The sequence below is a fragment of the Hippoglossus stenolepis genome, chromosome 18, assembly GCF_022539355.2.
Source record: "Hippoglossus stenolepis isolate QCI-W04-F060 chromosome 18, HSTE1.2, whole genome shotgun sequence".
NCBI lineage: Eukaryota > Metazoa > Chordata > Actinopteri > Pleuronectiformes > Pleuronectidae > Hippoglossus > Hippoglossus stenolepis.
In genome coordinates, this window is record NC_061500.1 from 11,207,401 (window position 1) to 11,229,255 (window position 21,855).

At 41.1% G+C, this 21,855-nt stretch overlaps 1 long non-coding RNA gene across 1 annotated transcript; it reads right to left on the bottom strand.

The window, feature by feature from the left end:
- Positions 1-644: 644 nt before the first annotated feature.
- Positions 645-11,677, bottom strand: LOC118125973. The gene is made up of 3 exons (XR_004698903.2): positions 11,442-11,677; positions 1,379-1,449; positions 645-936 (listed from the first exon to the last, which is right to left on the bottom strand). It is a non-coding gene; the product is annotated as an uncharacterized LOC118125973 (long non-coding RNA).
- Between the last annotated feature and the right edge of the window lie 10,178 nt (positions 11,678-21,855).

Consider the following 21,855-nt stretch of genomic DNA (forward strand, 5'->3'; position numbering starts at 1 on the left):
GCTGCGTCTGTCCGTCCGTCATCCTCGCCGTCTATCTGTCACCGCTCACTCCGCGCGTCTTGTCCGTCGGCACCCTTTGTCTTTCCGTCTGGGCCCTCTCCTCCGTCTGGCCGTGTCCGTCCGTCTGTATGACACAGTCCGTCAGCTGGTCAGGGCCTTAATGGCGACGCCTGTCACATCAGTCTGGGTTTAAAGTATTTGCTCCCTCTCCATCCGTCAACTGCTTGTCGTCATCGGCAACTGCTTTCTGGGAATCTTGGCCATTTTTTTTTTCTTTTGTATTTTCTGACCCGTCTTTGAATAAACTCACACTGTTGCTCTTCCTCCCGAGGACAGGCATGACATGTGATTGTGATGCTCTTGAAAATTGTGTTATTGCAGTGTCGGGAATGCTGAGAACGCCAGTCACTTAAAAATGGATGGCAAACAATGTCTCGTAGGGAAACGGGGGCCTCATTAGTTCGGAAATAAAGAAATTAAGAGAACACACGGTTGCCACTGCCGGATGTTTGAAGAATGAAATGATTGTGGTTATGTGAGAGGTTGACCTCTTTTCACCACATCTCTTATTCGGTGGCGTTTTCATCCCTTTAATTGGCGAAAGTGTGCCCACGTTGGTGTATTTAAAAAATCATAGAGGCCTCCTTTATGTATTTCCTCATCCGTCTTACTCATTCTTCAGGCAAGGAGACACATTCCATATGCTGTGCAATATACAATTTTAATCAGATTATAGCAGTGTAATGCTGGAAGGCTGTGATATTTACAGCATATGTCAGCCGCGACAGCCTTCACTCTCAGGCGATTAAGTCGCTTCGCAGCCATCTGAGATCAGCGGGTACGTTCCAGCTGCAGCCTCGGATTTCAGCGGCGTACATTGCACACGCTTTACCTCCACTGTGGTTAAAACTAATTCATTCTAACGCCACCAGATTACTGCAGAAAGACCACACACACACACAGTCCGTCATCACCAGTATTACTCTTCAAATTCCTCGTGAAATCCTCAGAGGTGTTAAAGACTCTCAGGAAGCATGCACAGTGGGTTTGCACTTTAGACTTAAAAAAACAACTGCAACAATTAAGAGTCATGTCAGGACTCGATAACAACGTGTTGTTCCATTATTTCAGTTCATTTACAACACTGGATTATTTGGGTGGCACAGCTGAGTGTGTTATCTACTCGCTTATTTCTTATTATTGTTAAACTGAGCTGTGATCTGCTGTGAAGTGTCAAAACGCAGTTCAACCTCCTGAACGTGAATATAGTAAATGGTGGATTTTTACTGTCAGCCTTATGTTGTTGAGATTTCAGTGAATACAAACATAGTAAACCCACATTTTCTTCACTTAAATAAAGATGTTTCGAAGAACATACCGGTTTTCTTGTAAATTCAGACGCTTCACTTCTCTCTGCTGCCAGGTTAGCGCAGGTCAGACGGCGAGTTTCTGTCAAACAAACAAAATGTCTTGTTTACTGGACACAAAAATGAAGATGTCAGAAAAGTCAGGTAGATCAGGAAAGATTGAGAAGACAAGCTTACAGTGAGAAAGAAATCGGGTATCCAAATCTAAGTAGAAAACTATAGGAAACACTTGGGAACAAGCTGAACCAAAACAGGCCTGAAACTGAACCGAGGAACAGACTGAATTCACGTGGGGGGGACGGGGACAGTAAAACACACGTGACACACATCAGGTGTCAATCGCAGGAACAGGAAACAGGAAAAAAGGCAGGAAGTAAAACTGGCAAGAGACACAACCAATAAGTAATTTTAAAGTTAAACAGGAAAGAACAAACTCCAAGTCTAATAAAAAAATGGATAAACAAGTTAAAAGTCCATCAATTCAGGAACAAAGACAAAAGTAAGAGTTTAAAATTACCACAAAGTTAATCAAAAGTCAAGAAATGATATAAAAACAAATACATTATGAGGTTAATTTATTTCAGAGCGAAGAAACTGCTACAGGTCAAAACAAAGCAGATCAGTATAACTTGAAGTGTGACACCTGTCATAGGTTAATTTCATTTCATCTAATTATTCTGGATTAATTTAGGTGTTTTTTATTTCACTGTTAATTAATATTATGATTTGATGTTGTTTTGAGAGGATGTGCTGTTGTGTTTTGTATCACACTGTCATGTGTGTAGTGTGTGTCTATACTAAATTTAATGAACGTCTGGTCAAGTGTACCGTTTTAATTATGTTTAGCCTGGCACTACCGGAAAAATGTGCATGTGTGAACGGGACTGGAACTTCTCTCAATTTATTTTAGATTTTCAAGGGTCGTTAATAAAATCTCTGAGCAGAGCGACTTATAAGAGTGACAGAAAAAGGATGCATTAATGCCCATCCGTATATTTGAAAGACTTTTCCATATCAACCAATTTGCTTCAGCAACATTCCAATTTTGGGTGCTCCACTGTCAGTCATCATATTAAACCCTCCTCATTTCAAATAAATGGTTGTGATTGGCCTGACCAGTTTCAGGATGCAGGGGAATTGGTCTGGATGGAGGAGTAGACCCATCAGCAGGAGCAAATAAATATATGAGCTCTCAGAGTGGGCTGCTTTCCAGGCAATTTTTTTTATTATGATGAGGAAATAAATATGAAAACGAAGGGTTCTCTCCATCGCGGCGTTGTTTCTCACCCCCCTCTCCCTGCCATTAAACACTTGCCCTGCTCTCTTTTTCCATTTCCTCCTTTGTCTTGAGTGTGGCCATTTGTACCGCTTCTCTTTTACTCTCCCATTTCACCTTGTGTACGGAGCGTGATTCAAAGTATAATGATGTTGCGGTTAAATTACGAGCAGAAATTAAGCAATAAACCACACACTTGCCACTGAATAGACCCTTTAAATCATCAGAAGAAATGCTAACTGCTGTGCATTCTGTTGCAGTGACTTTAGGACCTTAATTTCATGAATGCAGTTGCTTGCCTCATCAATATCACAGAGGCCAAGACACGATAAGCTATGTGGAGCCATAATTTGAAAGGCCCTGCAATCCTCATTAAGGGCTGAGAGGGAAATTGTTTTTGTCAGCATGAGAGGAAATAACCTGAGCTCTCTGCTAAATGTGCTGTAATATTGTAATGGAATGTATGCGGCAAGAGTGCATTTCTGGTATGCAGCAAAAGGAGATGGATGTGATCCGGCGGCAATGAGAGAAACGCCAAGCTGACCTTGATCGCGCGGTGCAGTTGTTTCTCTTGTCGCCCCCGTGCAAATGCAGTCGATGTCGGAGTCCTGCCGGAGTAAATTCTCGATTTGAAGAAAATGATTTGTAATTATGTAACGGTACGTATGCTTCTCTGCCAATTCGAGTGGTATCGACCATTCGTACACACTGAGTTGGATTCGGTGACTTTGGGAAACCATGGTTACACACTACAATTTGATGTTTGAGATTTGCAATCACGCATTTCTGACGTGAGGTTGAACCCAACTACACCGTCAGCTTCATTGCTGTAATTTGAAGCTAAGGGTGGTGATCCTGGAGAAGCCATTAGCTAGTTGATGACTCTTCTAACACGCGTCAGAAGCAAAAATGAAAAGAAGACAAAAAGAAAACAAACAAAACTCCGCCTGAAAAAGTGGTGAAGTGCGGGTAAAGTTCGTTGCCAATTCTCCGCATTTTACCCGGAGGTCACGTATGAAAACGGCTTCAGTGACCAATCATTTTGTTTGGTCAGAATGAAATGATTGGTCGTGTCTATTCCAGTCATTTCTTGATGGGTTTCAGGACGTGAAGAGGAACAACAGCAAAGATTAAAAAAGCGTTTCAGAAGCAACTTACCTTCCCTACCTTTGACTGTAAAAACACTTTTAGCGACTTTATGGCAAGAACAATATTTTCTTCAACCGCTCTGACAACATTTTTAGTGACTTATTTAAAAGTATGAACATGGGCGTTGAAAACAATCCCCCCATTTTCTCTACATTCTGTAAACTGCAGTGCCAGAAGCTGAATGAATATCATGCTTCTGCAAAGCGTTTTTTTATCATTTCAACGTTAACATTCAAAAACATTTATTTTCCAACAGCAGCCATGAGCATGTCCTCTGCATTGGCATATGTTTTTTACAATGTATTTACTTATATAATCCGTAGGCAACTGGCCACAAAAGGCTGAGGCAAGGAATCTATAGGAGCAAATAATTTATCCACTCACTCAGATATCCATTCATCAAGCTGTCTCACTGGGAGTAAACAACAAGGCGGCACACCTCCCCGAGCCGTCCTCCTTGAGGGCTGCTGTGGTAGCGTTTGACAGTGGGGGCAAACCATTAGGTCCCTGCATGCTCCCTGTCACGGAGAAAGTGACAGCACACAGCGGTTTCCTGGCCATTGGTTCACTTCCATATAACCCGGGTTAGGCAGCTGGAGCAGGCCGGGGGCGCGATCAGCTCGGTTATGCATACAGTTAGTTGGTGTCTGAGTGTGCGAGGGGGTTTGTCAGCCCCTTTATCACACGCTGGTTAGCTGGTGTTGGTCGGGGCACTTACAGTTTTTGAGCCTCACTCTGATTTCCATGAAAGAAAAGATGCTAAAATTATAAACCAATTTTCACAAATCACAATTATCCTCATCATCATTGCTTAAAACACATTTTTAAAGGGCTCAGATGTTTTTTGAGTTCAAATATTTTCTTTTATTTCATTTTTCTTAGTTTTGTTGATCTATTTTGTTTATAATATTATCTTAACAATCACATTGCAATTGTTCTCCCACAGAGCAAAATTGCAAACATGTATCGTGACAACCACACACACAAAAGTTTAACACCAGCATTAAATGTTCCCAATAAGATTTAATGTAACGTCATTAAATCATTGGTGTGCAGACATGAACACAAAGCCTTTCGGTGAGGTAAGTATCTCATCTGGCATTCGAATGTGCTTTTTTTTGTTTTTTTCCCATTTGCAGGGAGACATGCATTTCAAGGAAGCAAATCCAGCTCATGAAGAAGCCGCGAACAGGAGCAAATATAAAAGCAATAAAAGATATCCAGGAGATCAGAGCTATCTGCAGTCATCGGGCTGCGGAGCATGCATCATGCTATTGTCCTTGAGAGATTTTCCTCACTCCGCTCTTCGTCTTTCTAATACTTTACCCCCCCCATCACATGAAAAATGTGATTAAACTGTTCTGCAGCGGAAAAACTACAGTGATTTTCACAGGGCCATTATTTCTGAAGCTGTACATGTAGCAGCCTTGATAGCTTCACATGGATTGCACCTGTTTCAGCTGTTTTATTTCTTGTCTTGAACACATTTCCAGGGACCTGGGAGAGAGCCTGGGTCGTGGATTGAACTGCTCAAACACTTCACAATGGAGCATGATCTAATATAAATGAAAATTTAATTTAATTTAATACTCACCACAATCCACGTACAGCTAATTGCGTATAGAATGTCAAACACAAGGGAAAACAAAGACTCTAACATAATGTATTATATTTGTGGACCCATAGAGCAGGTTTCTGGACTTGACACTTTGATTTGATGCAGTTTGTGTACAAACTGTGTGTTTACCTGCTCTTTAGTTCCACTGAGCACAAAAGTAATGCAGCCTGTCAAGAGACATTTTAGCAGGTTTTTTTTTTTTGCACCCATGGAGTGGTCAGTTTAAAATAAAAATAAAAGAATGGTAGGTTTCCTGTTGACAACATAAAGGCCTGTAAAGAAGACGTCTATATATGTATTCTTATCCTTATTTGCTCTTCTTAAAGGGATAGCTCACCGGAAAATGAAAATGCACTCATTACTCTCTACTCCCCACTATGCCGATGGAGGGGTGAGTGAAGTGTTTGAGTCTACAAAACACTTTTGGAGTTCCAGTTCCAGTGTTGCAGCCAAATCCAATACAATTTAGACATTAAGGCTAAAAACACGGTGTAAATGACGTCGTTTCGAGTCGAATTTGAATGTCAGGGCTTACTGACATTTTGATGACACCAAAGGAGCAGTATGGAGGCTTTTTATGTTTATTTTTGGTTGCCATTTACTTCGACTGTATTGGATTTGGCTGCAATGCTGTTTACCCCTGAAACTCCAAAAGTGTGTTGTGCACTCAAACCCTTCACTCACCCCTCCATCAGCATAGTGGTGACTAGATAATGACTGATTTTTCATTTTGGGGTGAACTACCCCTTCAGATAAAAGTGATTATATTTTACACCGACATAATTTAGAGTACCTTTGGTCTTGGTTACACAGATTTGGAGCCGCTGCCTTGGGAAATGACATCAGAGAAACATCTGCCTGCTCGTCAGTGAGTCTACACTCACACAAAAATCAATGATCAATGTCCTTCACATTTCTTTTATCGTAGCTTTGCTTGTGAGGCGCGGACAGGATGTGTCTGAGGCTTTTCCTCTCCTCCCATCTGCAGTAAAACATTCAAACAAAACCATCGCGGGCGGCGACAGGAAGTCGGACATCAACACGACCAAAGGGAAACGGGGAATAAAAGGATAAAAATGTGATTAACGCTAGAGTGGAGGGATGGAGTGAGAGAGTGATGGATGCAGGGAAACAGGGATGAAGAAAGGAACGGTCCGAGACAGAAATGTATGGAGGGGGAGTGGGATCAAGGACAGAGAGAGAGGGGGGGGAGTAGAAGGAATAAAAGAATAAGAGATGAATTGTGTAATGGCGCCCCTAACTCCTGGCATTACACTTTTATGATTAATGACATGTTTTTCTCTTCCTCTCTTGTGCGTCATATCTGAACATTTACCGTCCTGGACACTACAGAGTTCTGGGTGGTAATAAAGGAAAAAGCATTTTGGGCAAAAGGCAAAACGAAATTTATGGGGGGAAAAAATTCAATAGAAAAAGCAAATTCCTCCTGTTGTTTTTGCTCTGCACAAATATGTGTCCTCAGATTTGAAACCTCAGCAAAAAAGGCTCACTTTCCATCACTTATGGACAATTCGTGTCAGGTAACGTTACAAAGTGGATTACGATTCCTGCACCAAGGGAGAAAATCCTATTTAAGCCACTATCTGTTTATAGAATGCGGCAGCCGAGACAATGGGAAGAGACACAGTGTCATCAAAGTCAAATCTGATAAGGTCAGTTTAGAAAGCGAGTGTTTTAGCAACAAACACTGTCACCAGAAGGATAAGAAATATAGTGTGTTCCTTTCAGGCAAATAGGTTCCCATGCCTCTCTATGCTAAAATTTCCCATCTCCCAAGCATATATCTTTTTTAAAGTCGGGGCCCGTCTCAAGACGGGACATGGACACACACTCGTAAATATTTATCTCATGTACCAGGGTAATAAAAAATGCCTGGCAGCCTTGTTCCTCCCTTGGGGCCACACCTGGTATATGGGCTCCAGACCATGAGAGGATCTGAATAAAGATGTATCCCTTGTCATCCCCATAATGCTGTGTCCCATGTCCGGGATCTGCTGAGTGTGCGTATTGTCATCACCAATAGAGTGGTTAATTTAAGATGTCAAACTCACAGCCTATTTCCTGCTGCTGTTACTTATCCATGTCACTATCCCCCCCCCCCCAACGGAGGAAGATAGCATTGATCGCCTCAGCTCTCGCTTTTTCTCGGCTTTACATTTTTTTTTTTTTTTTCCTCACTCACGAACCCGGAGCCCTGACACCCAAATCAAATATGTACTTACATTTACTGTATACCCTATTAAAATGTGACAGGAATATATCAGCTTTGCTTCAGTAAAGTATGAGGCTAATCCAACGTGGCATAAAGCGGACCAATCTGCAGGTGAAAGAGGGAGTCGGCGCAGGCAGCGGCGCCGTGGTTACGAGATCTTCATCCTGCCTGTGGGTTTTTCCGCAGCTCTCTCTATTCCCCCTGCTGAAATGTTAAACCTTTTATAAATATGGGGCTTTGTCAAACCAGACAATAATACAGCAGTCAAACACTTGTACTCTCGCATGCACTCGAGCCCCAGGGTTTGACTTGGCTGACTTTCGAATTCTTGACCATTCGAGTTAAATCCTTTGTAAGATTCACAAAGCGTCCTTGCTTATGAGAGAGTTCGGAAAGGGGAAGAGCTGTTGAGGAAATGCATCTTGGGAGTTTCTTTCTGGAAAAGTGGGATTTTGTCAAGTTGCATTTAAGCATGCACGCAGGGACGCTGGCTCTGCTTTACCTCAGGTGTGTTTGGGTCTCTCAGTAATCAAAGTAAAGCTATCAGGTAATTCAATGAAGCCGTTTCAGGGTTTTAATTGATTTTCTTTCCACCAGACGTATGCAGCCTAGAAACCAAATATACCTTTAACGGATGGAGCAGGTTTTCACTGTGCTGTTAATGAGATGCATTTCCATGTTATCACCAGCCATCATGCATACGTGAGACATTGCACTAATTCAATTATGTAACGAGACATTTTTACCTGATCTTAGTTGCACATGATTCTAAATGTTAGTGGTTAATGGGTTTGAAAAACAGTGAGGTCCAGGGTGCACTTGAGAGACTTCTTTCTATTTGCAAAAAAAAAAAATTATGTTGTGGGTGTTTGAATTCTGAAGGTCTTTCCAAACAAAGTGAGTATTCTTCGTCATCTGTCATCCAATGAAAATCTTCATGCACAGAAACCTTGTACACTGAGTCCTGTGTGTATTTGTTCTGAAAATCCGCAGTAGGAGATAAAAAGGGAGTCGAGCAGTGGGGATGATTTTGTGGTTCTTTCAGCACGATACGCTACCAGAACTGAGATCACATGTTAAAAAGAAGAAAACTAGTTTCTGTGATTCAGTTGAACCTGAACAGCTCAAACAACCATCTGGAACACCTTTAATAAATTAAGGTTGGGTGTATTTTTAAACGTGCTCCTAAAAAAATAAGTGCTTGATGTGGAAAGACCTTCATATGAAAATTTGAAAAACAGACATCCTGTGTGTAAAATTCACTGTGTGGCTCTAGTCTCTGTATTCTACCTGTGGCTGTCTTACTTTCTACCAATTCTGAACATGTGTGTGTGTGTGTATATACGTGAAGCTCAGTCATAAAGGTCAGTCCATTGCTGGGTTTCTTTAAGACTACTTTTTTTCAATTTCCTGTAAGTTGCAAAGCCATACTAGTCACTGTAGGCTTTCTTTAAGTTCTTTATAAAGTAAGGCCACAAGTGACCATCTTTTTGCACTATTACACATATCACTGAGTAAATAGTTATAACATGATTTTTGCATATTTGTATGTTTCTCACCTCTTTCATTAAGCAACGATTTGCTGAGTGATGCTCTCTTTTTCAGGAGGTGACTTAATCACTCCTATACAATTCACACCTGCAAGTTGCCAAGCGAAGCTGCATCTCACTCTGCCACTACGCAGCTTCAATGGGGGGGCATGGGACATGTTCATGCCTGCAGGATGGATGGAAATAGAAACACACGCATGCACAAAGCAAACAGCACACAAAGCCAGGAGACTGTGGACACTTGTGAGATTGCTTTTAGATGTCCTAAAAATCAGCAAAGTGAGACAAATTGTGTTCCAGGAGAGGTTAAAGCTTTGGGCTTTTGAATCAATCTAACTGAGGAAGAGGGTCTTCGCTCTCTCTAGTCCTGGAGCACTTCTAAACATCATCCCACTGCCGGCATTAAGAAGAGTGCTTCCTGCAGTCTTTTCTCAAACCAATCCACTTCGCCAAATCCCTAAGCTCTGGCGTTGAACTGCATTCACGGCGGCTTTGTAATAAAAGGTCACAATATTCTCAGACCGGGAGAAGAGGTAAGGCTCTGTTATGTCAAATTATGTTGTGGCCTGTGGCCGGGCCAAAACAAAATTATAGGGAGGATAGGAGGCGGCTGGAGACTGGTCTGCTGGCGTGTTAGAATCGAGATAAATCCGAGGAAAGGTTAGGGTATGTTTGGGAAAGTGAAAACAACAGAAACCTTCCAGAAATGTCTCAGTCATCCAGGTCATGTTAATCCAAGAAGAGTTAATTAAGTCACAACTTGACTTGGTCTTACAGGGGTTTAGTTCCCTCATTTGTATTTCTTGTCCCTCTCCATTTAAGCTTTATGTATTAGCTCGGGTAACAAACGCATTCATTGGCCGATAAACACGTTACTGGTCCTTGATTGTAGTTGATGAACAGCTGTTTGTTACATGAAGAGTGTGTGTCCCCCGGACGCAACATGAAAGCTAGCTTCTTTACTCGTAGTTCAACTAATCGACACCTGGTTTGTTTGCTTAGCTTTAAATTCGCTGTAAAATGCAGTGGAATTGCAAAAGATTTTGAACAACCCCCTCAGTCACTTCCTTCTGCACCGGGCCTGTTGTCGATACTTCAAGAAAATACACTCTTCATCCAAAGCCTCTTTAAAACGGAGATCCCGCTATATTGGTGTTAATAAGACGACTCTAACTCCGGGCATTATGCTGCCCCAGTGTGTTGTTAGAACACACATTGGATCAGGGCACGTTACAGCACGATCTGTCCTGCCGTGTCTGTTTTCAACAGACGTTGAACTGAAGAACAATGTCCCCCGTTCTGTTTGGGTATCTACAATACTAACTGGTGTGGTGGAATAAAGGTGCAACATTCCTGCCTTGAACATGCTGTGCAAAAACTTTTCAAAAGGCTTCTTCAGTTCCAACTGACTCGGTGGGGAGAGCCAGGTATGTGTGGGTTCGCCATTGATGTCCCTTTAATCGCTAATGCCTCAGCCTGTATTTTCTTCAGGAAAACACAATGTGGTAAATGTGATATTTCCGTATCTCATCAGTTATCAGTTAATGCTGACACGCTATCTTTGTGGAAAATGCATTTTCGTAATCTCAGAGTACCTGAGTTAAGCAGCTATCACGAGAAGATAAAAAATTATCAAGAAATCTTAAGTCTCTTTGAAGCAGTCCGGGCGATATCTACTGGGAAGGTCCGCACTGATTCTCGGGATTGATGCCAAAGTGAAAAAAAAATATCAACCTCAAAGGGCAACCTTCAAAGTGCGATCTTCACTTGTAATTGCCTATCGTCCTCAGAGTGGGACGAAGAAACACTGTTTGCCAGGTTGTTTCATCTGGTTTTGTATAAGTGAGAGATCATAGAAAACCATTTCACTGGTTTTTGGCATTTTTAATGATCTGAGCTTAAATTATACATTAGAAATGGCAAAGATTCATCCATGTTGAATTATGTTTCTCTCACAGCTTCAACAAATGTTCTTGGAAATTGATTTTCTTGTATGAATCAGTGTGGTCGATATTAATTACAAGAACATATTAAATCAATCTCTGTAGGAGTTTCCTCTTTGTAACATTGTGTGCTCAAGCAGTACTGGATATTGTGCGTATGTACTTTTGTCTGGCTATGTTTGGCCCTGAAGAATTATTATTTCATTTTGACCAAAGGGTATTTTTTACATGATGAATGAACTCAAACTGTCACACTCGCTGAAGAGACAACACAGGAAAAGGAGCAAAATGCAGATGATACAAACCTTCACTTGACGACATAGAAATGTCTTTCTCGAGGGTGATACAGGAAGCGTCCCAGAACCAGAGAGGTAAGTCCAAACAAAGGAGCAGTAGGTGAAGGTCCAAAACCCCAAACGGACGTAGATACACAAAGATACTAGAAATAACACGAAGGAGACTGTGTCCAGAGATGTAGAAAAACAATCTGGCAGCAAAGCAAAGGCAAAGCATGGCATGTATGGGGTTTCTTGGAGGGAAACACAGGGACCGGACTGATCAGGTGACAGGTGAGTATGAGTCAAGTGACAGTGAAGCAGGAAGGGGAAGGAAATGACAGGAAGAGGAGACCAAAATAAAACAGGAAGTCCAAGAATGAAAAGTCATGCAAAAGGTCCTGGAAACGTGAAACGAGATGTCACTTATTTTACAGCATTAAGATCTAAGGCCCCGAAAAAAAGAAATACACTCTAAAACCAAAGCGTTGTTTGAAAATTACCACCTATTACCTGAAGGTTTTCTGAAGAGCTGACAGAACCAACGTTTACAAAAGCTTTTTTAGCCTCTGAAGCAGACAGAGAATGTTGCTGCTAGATTGGCAGTTTAACAGCTGTTAATACTAATAGCACCTTTATATGTGTCGCTGTCGTCTGATAGAGATTAAATCATTGCCGACATTAAGGCTTGTCAACGCCAATTGGCTGCAAGTTTTTCTATCGAAACAGATGCTTCACTTGAAACCATAACTCCTGTGAGGATTGCTTCTCCCAGGATCTCCAACGTAAAGTGGCTGAACCCTGTTGGATTTGTCTACCTTTAAAACGTAGACAACATAAGTGATGGGAAAATAGACAAATCAAGCTGTGCTGGCTGTGTTCTTTCAAACACACAACAGAAACGACTGAAAGGTGAGAGTGATGCAGAGTTAGCTACAACACAACTGCTCATGTGCTTACCTCAACTTCGAGAACCAACGGATACCCCTAAATGACTTTTAATCATAACTTTCAAGTGGTTTTGATTTTTCACTTTTCCTTGCAGTCCGTTTCCCCATCATCCTAAAATATTTTGTATGTATGTGCTGTTACTATTCTAGCACTGCCATTTGCTCTGCTTGCAGCCAAACACACATTCTCCACGCAACTGGAAAATACAGATTTCTATTATTAAAAAGCAAAGGCGTCTGTGCAGGTGGACATTATACACACCTGCCCTATTTTACTGCTGACGCCCCAGAATAGCAGCTTTTATTTCCACCCTGCGTCTCACATCCTAGTTTGACATTTCCTGCTGCACGTCTTCTTTTGTCAGGTGACATTCCTTTGTAATCTCATAGTAGTCACAATGTATAATGAAAACTTTGCAGCAGAAAAATATCTGGACCTCGACGACCCGCAGTCCCAGCATTACAAAGCTAAGAAGTGAAAATGTCATTGGCTAGGCAAGGCATAGCTGAGAGATTGGCTCTGCAGGTGAAAAAACACACAATAGAGTTCTGGGTAGGCTGCACAGACCTACACACACTAAAAACGCCAAGTGACGTGTTTCACCTCTGGCACAGCCTGCGTTCTTTCACTCTCACTCGTTTCTTTCTTCTGCGCTGACATCTCCCCGGACAACTGCTATTTACTGTATATATAAGCGTTTCTCTCAAACAGCTACTGCCTCTTATGAGTTAAGTTGTGTTATTTGCTATCTCCATCCAAAAATCGTCATATTTACTGTCGTGTAGATAAATTAACTTTAATCTGTCCATTTTTTCATACCCGACCCAACATTAACACTATAAAGCTTATAGTGTTAATGTTGGGTCTAAGCACCACTATTAGTATTGTTCAAAAAGCCCTGTTAAAGTGGTGGACAAAATCCTATAGCATAAAGACTAAAAGACATGTTGTCCTCAGACAGGGACCATGTAAGAAGTTTATTTAGATGTGTTTGCATGTCAAGATTTTTTGGGATTGGATTTTAAGTTTTTATATACTTAAAATCAACCAACTAACTAACTAAGTAACTAATTAACTAACTATATAACTAACTAACTGTGCTGGAGTGTTTGGAGAGAAGACAGCATATTGTGGGGATTGGTGTGATAAACCATCTTTATCAATAGTGACACAAGTAATTTAAATAGTTTACAACAAGTTCTACTTTAGTATGTTGAGAGAATGAATAACTTTTGGACGTAATAAATATTGTATAATAAACTAAAATTTCTTCGCAAATTTATATCAGACACAACTGGCAACACTAAAGTAGCTTAATACAAGTTTTGTTTGTGAAAATTGCACAAAATGCACTTTTGTCATTACACATTTGCAGATACTAGACTTCATGAATTGTCCGACATTTAAACAGAAGGTGACATCAGACGCCCTCCTCCACTTTCATGTGAAGCCTCGACACCACTGCATCTAAAAAAATAGAAATAGAGAAATAAATAAAAGGCATGCAGCATGGAAGATTAACTTGCATATACAGTAGTGTGAGGCCTAACCGGGGGAAGAGGTGTTGACTTTCATTGTGACATGACTACATTTAAGAGGTTGATAAAATTGTTGTCTTCATTTTAAGGAAAATATTCACTTTATTCATCCTATCTCCATTCCACTACAAAGGCGACGCAGGTTTTAACAAGCGGACTACTTATCAAAGCTAATGCACCTTGCTATTCTTGACATTAGATAAATTAATTTAATAATAAACAACGATGGTGTGCAGTAGGAGCAAACACATTTCCTTTGTTTGCAAGTAATACCAAAGAGAAATGGGCCATGCTTTGTAAAAATGGATCGCACATAACACTCGCGACATATATTTGGAGTCAAAGTGTTCAATCTTTGCTCCATTTTATGCTGCAGCATTACTTTTTTGAAGCACGAACAAAAGTTCTCTCTTCCCTGAAAATGTCGCCCCACATCTTCCTGGCTATCACGAAGCAGGATGTATCATTTCAGACCTATATGTAAAATATTTCACTCTGTGACAAACAATATTACCCAGAGCTTCACAGTCTGGTTGAGCACGACTTTTCTTACAGAAGGTTCAAGACACTGAACGTTTTGTAGCAATACAACAAAAGATAAATCATCGCTTGGTTTTTTTTACTGTTTTATGCACAAACATAAGCGTTTGACTTTCCTCATCCCCCCCACCACCACCCCCCCCCGACAGCTAAGGTAGAGGTAGATTACTTTGGACATGATATGTGCTGCAAGATTCTTTTTAATTAGGGGGCTACTGTTTATAAGCCCCAAACAGTAACTCCAGATAATAGTGGATTTGTGTCCAGTTAATCAAAATCCTGTTGGCAGATAATGGCTGCCAGGGGCTCCACCAGGTTTGCAAAAATTTAATTAGGAAAGCCATGAATCTCTACAACGCCTGCTCAAGGGTGAAAAGCGACTGAATGCAACATTGAGTTTGTGACCGACTGGCTTTAAAAGTGAAAAAGTCCTCCCGTAGAGAGGAATGGGAAGATGCCAGGCTTTTTTTTTTAAGTGCAAAGTCACACACAGAGATGTATGTGCTATGTGAACCTGCCACGTGTGCACCAGAGCCTGATTTAGTTCCTCTGTCATCACCGGGAAATTATCTTTGCTGTAGCGGCCCTAGTAATGGATGTTTGGACTCGGAAGCAGGACTCAGCAGGTCGGTTCAAAGCAACAGCAGCCGGTGGTGAATCAGGGGAGGCAAGGAAATCCAAAAAAAGGGAGCGAGCAAGAAAGAGAAAGACACAGGAAACATGAACAGGAAGGTAGGTGGACAAGCACAGAGGCTGGGAGCTATATGGCTACAGAGGCACCCCACACAATTTGGCCGTGGCTTTGTGAATCACAGCTATATCCACTGAGGGACTAATGAGGGAATGAGCAGCATGTGGGGTGTAAGGCTGCTTCCAAAACCAGTCACTACTCACTATATATAGTCCATTACACAGGGAGTTTGGCATTTTGTAGAGCCGTCTGGGCGTTTATTGATATTTTTCATAAACTGTATGGATGACTCATTGTATCCCACAATGCATCGTGAAAAGCAGTGCACAACCGATGGTCAACCGAGGCAATCGTGCATTGTGGCTCTTCTGAGTGGTAGACGAGAGGAGAGACTGCTGTGCGATCTGAAATCAAAATTGTGCCACTTGTGAATAAAAGGAAATGAACAAAAATTGTGTTGAAAAGAGCTGAATGTTGTAGCAGACACAAAATATTTTCTACTTATTCATGTAGGAAAATACTCTCAGTAGAATATGTACAGACAAATGATGATGTATGACGTTTGACCCGAGTAGTGTCCCAAAGTGTTATTTTCATTTGAGCAGATGGGCTCACCAGACATCTCTACACATGGAACTCCCTGTACAGTGAGTGAATGACAGAGTGGTTTCAGACACGACCCAGGTGATATGGAAATGACTGGACCTGGAGAAAACTGCTGGACAGGAAATAAGAGATCTTGAAACATAGAAACACAAGGGACAGGAGGAAATTTGAGGCTCCTGAGTCAGCGAATGTGTCCACATGACTTTAGTAAATTCAATACACATAGGTGAACCTGCTGGGTTTGTCTCACTTAAAGCTAAACTGAAGTCAGAGTTCTTCGACAATTGAAATTAAATGAATACAATTTAACATTAGGAGACAAAATAACAACCCAAAAAATAATTACAGATACATCTAGTATAAACATTTCATTGATAATCCAGAAAATAAATCCTCTCTACAAATATCTACTAAATATCAGAGTCCTAAAGTTGATTGAAGACGTTTCACCTCTCATCCAAGAGGCTTCTTCAGTTCTAACTGCCTGCAGGGAGTCCCAGGTTTTTAACTTGTAGGGTCGTTAGGAGTCGCTGAGGTTACCTGAGAGGCCGGGCCCACCCTGCTGTTGGTTTAGTTGGGAGTCGTTTGCGGGTCGTTGGGAGTCGTTGACCCACCCGCCCCCTGTCAGTCATGTGTCCTAAGCTGCGAATTGTAGTGAAGCTTCCTGGGGATTGAAGTCAAGACTGCGTTGTGTGCGGCTGAGAGGTGGTGTCTTAAACCTCCTCCTCTGTTCAGACATCTGTAGTTTGACGTAGATGTCTTCCTTCACTCGTCTTTCAAAAGGAAGCCATCTACGTCAAACTAGAGAAACCATCTCTTCTTGGATGAGAGGTGAAACTTCTTGAAGAAACTCAACCAAGTCCAGTTGACCCGCTTTTAGTTACTTGGATGTACCATGACCTGGATGACTGAGAATACCCTAAATGTCGTTCTTATAGCCTAAAATTCAATGGCTTTTGCAAAAGTGACCCAAAATACCCAATCTGAATGATTGAAAAAGAAAATATTTTCTGTACATGTGCCACAAACTTTTGTACATTGAGGCTGTTCTGGGTCAAATTTGACATGTATCTATTAAAATGGATTATAGATCCACCAGTGAGGGTCAAATAAAGGAAAATGGTGCTTTTATGGAATCTTGAAACTGTGAAACTGTACATGCCATGTCTGTGTGTATTTTTTATATCTGTGTTCTCACTACATTCATCCAGGTTCAGGCACCTGCTGACCTTTGAAGGAAATTTCGAAGCAGTGAAAGAGTAAAACAGCATAGGAGGGATCATATATGGTGCACATAAGGAACAGAAGTCATACAGAGGTCAGGGGGGGCCTTCACACAGACACTAGATCTGCACCTGCAAGCACAAGCTACATCACAACATAATCTAAAAATAAACAAATTAGAATCAATTTATTCTGAGCAAACTGAGATCAATGCAGAGATCAAAAGAGGGGTTGGGGGGGGTCATAGGATTAGAAAGGTTAGTGAGCTGCCATCTCAGTGACTGAGGTTATGGCAGCAAGACAAACTGTGCAAGAGGCTCTTGATCTAAAACTTCCAAGATGAGGAAGCAGACAGTGGAGGATAGTTGGAGGATGACTCAGAGCAGGAAGACAACATGGAGGAAAACTCTGATTAGAGCCCCTCTGGTGAAGATCAATCAGAGGGAGAGGACCAGGCAGCAAGGGAGACATATATGTCGAAAAACAATCAGTTGGTCCTGACTTCCACATCAAGTAGCAGGCAGCGAAAATGTCATTCGCGTGACTCGGTTTTAACAGTTATAATGCTTATACATGGTTATATAATAAATCCCAACGGTTCCAGAGGGTTCTTATCATTCTCACTTTCAATAAAATATATGCATATCATTACGGCTGTTATGTTTTCATGTCTTAGGTAAAACAGGACATGATATTGTGTGATAGTAGATACTTTTCTCCAAAAACGATTGGTGTAAAACCGAAAAAATACACTCTCCCTTCTCTCTGAAACATTAACTAAGGACTAATCATCCATTTATTAAGGTCAGATAAGTTATTTATACATTCTAAATAGTTCAAAATCCGGTATAAACACTTAATATGAGGGAATTATTGGCCAGACTGTGAAGGCATGAATTATGAACAGTATCTAAGGGTTAAAAAACAAAATGTCAACGTCGGTGCTGTTATAGGGAAAAGATAAGAGAATCACCACAGTGAGAAGACTTCATCCTCTGGGGACAATGAACAAAGGTATACTTTTCCATCCCTAGAGTCACTTCGCTGTTATGGTTTAAAACAAATTCCCTCATTCTAACCCAGACTGTTTTACATTATAGCTGCATATGTTTGAAGAAAATGTTGAACAAATTGTAAACAGCCAATTAAATATACTGTCCAGTAAGCAGTGATGTTTATTAAACCCAACACTGACAGTGTCTCTCTGCGTATTGTACACCAGTCTGGTAAGAAATGTATTTTCTTCCTTCCCAGGGTTTATATAACAAGTATTATTGTATATGAGGCCCTGTGCAAGTTTTAAATTACAGAGGGGATTTAAGGACATCTGGGTCTCACGAGGCTCTGCAGGAAAAAAAAAGGAGTGTGCACACATTTGACAGTTTGAAACACCGAAAGGCTCAGATAAAAAACAGAAAATAATAATAACAATGATAATATGGTAATGATATCGGGGAACATGTCAGAGCTTTTTACGTAATTTTTCTTTTATTGTTTTTTTCCCCCCCCTAAATCAGATTTGCTACTCACATTTTTATCTCTTAGATATTGTCCTTTCAAAACTTTTATTAAACATACACTAATATCATTGCACGGACAGAAAGGGGAGAGGGGATTTGGAGGATTTGCTGGCCGCGTTCTTGCAAGAGATCAAATGACTTTCGGATTCAGATCTGCCATCCCCACAAACAAATGGAAGCGTCGTCCAAGCAAAGCCTAATGCACCACGGAGAGGACATTAGAAACACATATCCTGTTTTATTAATGTGGTCAATACAGTCCATTAGGCCAGGGATTTAAAAGCCACAGAGCTCTCCCACCTCCATTAGTATTTTCCTCTGACCCATGGTAATCTTGTTTTTTTTATTCTTTCTTTTTCTGGAGAGGGCCAGGTTGTTTTTCACATTCTCCAAACAGCAGCGACATTACATTGTTATTTATGTACACAAAACTTTGCATAGCAGTTGTAGATTTTTTACATGTCGGTCAGGGGATTTCAGCAGGGACAGTGACGTGAATGAGTTTCTGAGATTACAGGTATTATGTTGATGCCATTCCTCTATCCGTTTGCAATTACTTAAGGCTGTGATTTGCCTCAGGACATATTTTCTCATACAAACACACTAAGCTAAGGCAGAGCAAAATTTTTGTTTGAAAAGCAACTAGGGCCAGAATAATAGCTAAACTCAAGGTTAAACCCGCTGAGGATTGTTGTTTACAGAGGAGCAGAGCTGAAAATCTGAAAAAGCCAAACGATTTGGAGCCAAACTGAAGAAAAACAAAAAAGAATTAAAGAGTTAAATGATAGTTGGAACTGTCGGAGAAGGCAATGTCAACACATCAGTGATCAGTGACCTCAGTGTCTTCGCAGACCTCATTAGTCAAAGTGAAAAAATATAACGAGATCAATGGTGTGGCCCTAATGATGTTATAGACTCAGGAGCAGAAGGGAAATGTAAAAAAATACACCAGGTTTAATAATTTAGCATACAAGATAACGATATAGATATACAAGACAGATATAGATATACATGATAACACTCCAATGGTATGCGGCATCATGACTGCATGGGATCTGAGCAAATACATTTCTATGAGCTGTATTTGGATAGTAAAATACAGAAAATTCCCAAATTGTCAAAAGGTGTAAGGATCATTATCCAAATCAATTAAGGCCATAACTAGAATGGTAACTCAGCAGAGCAAGTAGCTCCCGCAAGGCCCAGCAGTCCCTTTAAATTCAATCAAGCCACATCACATTTCACACACTCAGAGATATCAGACCACTATACCTGATTTTTCCCTGAAATGTCAAAAAAAATCCCTCATTTCACACTGTTAAACAAGAACCTCACGAGTGACCTTTGAAATTGGAAAGACATTTTTGCAGAGACGCTTTAGGAACAGGGAAACGTGTTTTTGTTTTACTGGTAGAGTTTAGTTTACTTTCCACTCATATTGTTTGGGGGGGATATTAAGTTCGATGTGTAACTCTGCCTATTAAGGGTCCTCTTTTTGTTCTATTCTTTTGCTTTGTTTTGAACAGCATCCATCCACCATGTTCCCCTCCTTTTGTTCAATAATTCATTTGTACTTTATTATTCTACTCGATAAATGCTGTTATTTTAACCACAGACATCGTTGTTTTGTTTTACCTTTACCCCCTAACAAGCTTGGTAAGTAACAGTGCAAAAAAAACAACAACAACACCACCCAGATCAATCCCTTTCTTGCGGATTCACACCAACATTTAAATTGGCCCATGTCCCGTCCTTCCATCAAGTTTTGCGGAAATCTGCTCTGTAGCTTTGGTAATCCGGCTGATGAACAAACCAACAAACAAACCAACCAACATACTGTGGGAAAAACATAACCTCGATGGCAGAGGCAATGAGATTAAGATGTATAATAGCAAACAATGATTGATGCAAACTAGTGTAGTGAAAATATTTAAAGGGAAACAAACATTCTATCTGACTAAATGCTAAAAACCTTACTCCTCTATATGTGTTTAAAGTGTTAATAATTCCAGGCTTTATTCTTTCGTGTGTTGCTCTAAAAAACGGTGGATTGCTTATGCAACACAAGCAAGAACAACAGGACAAACAGTGTCATGAGGGCTTGAGTCATACTTTTGTGAAAATGTTAAACGGTTACATAAGGTGAGAAATGTGCTATTTAAACCCGGCCTGCGTGTTTTGTGGGAACACGGGTCAGCTACGGGACTGCTGACACAGTAACTGTCCATTCTGGCACCATTAGAGCATATACAGTATCTATGTCTGTGCGCCGTGCCGCCAAGGTTGTCAAATTATTTCTCTCCGTAGTCCCATTCATAGCTCGTGTCTGGCCACTCTCTATGACACTAATGGTTCTTTAAAAGCTTGGCAGGCCTGCACTCCCTTCGCTGTCTGACAAGGTTGAGCAACAATGATCGGAGCCCACCTTGTCCCACTCCTGCTCTTCCCGCTCACACAAGCGCTATTTCGGGCGCGTGTGTGAGGAGTCTATCCTGACTCACACGGACATTACGGCCGCACAAAGAGATTCATGGGTGCGGTGTCGTGCCCTCATTCCAAAGATCTGTACAGAGCAGTTAAAATGTTCCCTTTTCTTTTCTCCTGCATTGTGTCCTGATTCGCGGGGGCAAAGAGGGATCCCACGCAGAGATAAGACACAAAAACCTTTTATTCACCACCACGGTCTGAAACAGGCAAATTAATTCAGTCCTATTATTCGACTCGTTGAGGAGCCAGAGGACTGGGAGACAATGTGCTGAAATTTGAGAATCGTCTGCAGAGATTCTCCCAAAATTGTGTTCTAATGCAGGTGCGGTATATCACTCAATTTCCATATAAAACATGAAATGATGACTTCATTTAAATGTAACAGACTTCAGGAGTTCATAACCGGCAAAATAATGAATATATGTATCAGCCTAAAGTCATTTATTTGTTCAGTCGCAGGAAGGGGAGAATGGAAAATGGATTTTAGGTTATAAAGTGTCGTGGTGTAAACAAGAAACACTGTAGATAAACGATAAGGGCTGCAGAGTCTCCGCTGTTGTTATTGTAGAGATGCAGCGTCCTCGGCACGGATCGTGAGATTGGGAAGGTTTGACCCCTAACATTTCCCCACAAGGTTAGCATGCTCTGTTCGTCCACTGGGCCCATACATCAGCGGTGACACAGGTAAAATTAATGTCACCGACATCCAGAGCTCAGCAACGACCACTGATGGCATTTTCTAGTGGCCGCACGCAGGAGGGATCAGCTAAGTTCACCCTCGACAAAACATTACACGTTCAAGTTAATACCAGAGGAAAGTAAGTATCTGATTTCACCCTGTCTCTGAGTTTAATGCTCACTGCTCACAATACTGTAAGTTGCTTTTA